Source organism: Lagopus muta, chromosome 6 (genome assembly GCF_023343835.1).
Source record: "Lagopus muta isolate bLagMut1 chromosome 6, bLagMut1 primary, whole genome shotgun sequence".
In the NCBI taxonomy this organism is placed as follows: domain Eukaryota; kingdom Metazoa; phylum Chordata; class Aves; order Galliformes; family Phasianidae; genus Lagopus; species Lagopus muta.
Window position 1 is genome coordinate 6,172,781 of NC_064438.1, and position 1,799 is coordinate 6,174,579.

The following is a 1,799-nucleotide window of genomic DNA, read 5'->3' on the forward strand; positions in this document are numbered from 1 at the left end:
TGGTTAGAGGAAGCGAGGGCTGATATAACACCGAAGTGCTCCTTGGGAAGCTGTAAGGGTGTGGACATTGAAAACAAAAAAATCACAGCTCAGCTAGACTGCGATGCAGACATAAGAAAGTTCAGCAGATTGGACTCGTGTTATTAATACCCCGAGGAAGAAAGCTCACCGCGATGACTCGTACCCTCATACCACATCAGTCTCAGTTGTGCAACTCTTCTGCTATTAAAGCACTAGCACAGCTTTATCAGGCGAACTATGCAGAAGTGCATGAAAAATAGGTGGTTCTTCCTTCAGAACTCAGGCATCTTGTACGATTTCTCCATATAGCTGTGTAGCCCTCCCTGTGATTTCCCTTACCACAGGATACTTGTTGGCTCACTTTCGCACATAGTCCAGATTGACTGCTTCCCATTATTCCCACTTTACAGACAAGGGCCTGAGGCACAGCACAACAATTTCTCTGGGCTACATGGAGAAGAAGCATGGGATTCCTCCCAGCACACTGAGCAACTTTAAAAGTTGGGAGCCTCAGCTCATCCAGAGCCCTTGTGTAATCAGTAGTTAAAAGACAGGGGCCCCTAGAGGAAGATTCCTCCCATTCTGAAATGAATGAGATACTAAGCAGCTGCAGCTGTGAGCACAGAGCCCTGTTTGACGAGGACAGGCAGCATTATATATACATAAGTGCAACTGGGAGATGACAGCAGACGCAGGCTCCCAGTTTGATTTAGCAAATTGTTCATCTCCATTTCACCTGCCAGCTTCAAAGGCCTATGCACGCCAATTGCCAGGGCCAAGACAGCAGGGAAAGGCACCATGTCTGCAAGGCTGGCAGAAAGGAAAAGATAAAGCAACATTTGGGGGAAAGATGACACAAAACAACAGACAACCCTGAGATACAAATGTAACCTTGTTGGAAGCCGATAGGAGAAGATCTTCTGGAAGAAAAAAAAACACAAAACCAACATCTTGAAGCATAAATTACCCACTGAGTAGGCTATGAGCTGTTCTGAGCAGAGGCTGCATTTTGTAATATACTTAGATATCGATTAACACATGAGAAAGCTGGCTACAGAACATCACTGCAATGCAAATCTAAAACTTGCTTTGCTTATCAGAGTTCTCCTGGCTGGCTGTGCTGCTCTTGGGAGGAAACTGGGAAGGCCCTGGAGACAGCTTCGATCTTCATAGAAATCACAGGTCTGTCTTAGGATTTGTATTCCATTGTGTGGACTCATCTTAGTAACTGTACAGAGAGAAGCACGTGAATCAGTACTGAGAGGAAGATGGATACTTCTGCATTCTTCACAAATACGATGATAGGAGCAAGCTTTGAGCTAGTTCATTAAGCTGTAGCAGAACCAAGGGTAGATAGAGTAGTTAGGGACATGGTTTAGTGGACAATACTGGTGGTGGGAGGATGGTTGGACAAGATGATCTAGAGGTCTTTTCCAACCTTAATTATTCTATGATTCTATGAGGTTTAACAATTTTCTAAGACACTTGAATCCAAGCTACCAAGGGTCTTTCCTTCACTGTGTTCAGCTGAAGGAGAAATGGCATTAAAGCCTAACCCTGTCATTTTTCACTCCAATAAATGCATGTTTCAGAACCCAGGCCATCTGCTACGGTCTTTACCTGTTTTAAAAGCCACACAGCCACAGAATAGATAAGTAAGTTACACCAGACTTTGAGGTGCATGTTCTTCTTCCCTTACAACTCTGGACTATAGACACATTTTAAAGCATCTCATCAATGCAACAGGCATATGAATAAATCAAGGTCTACTTTAATTT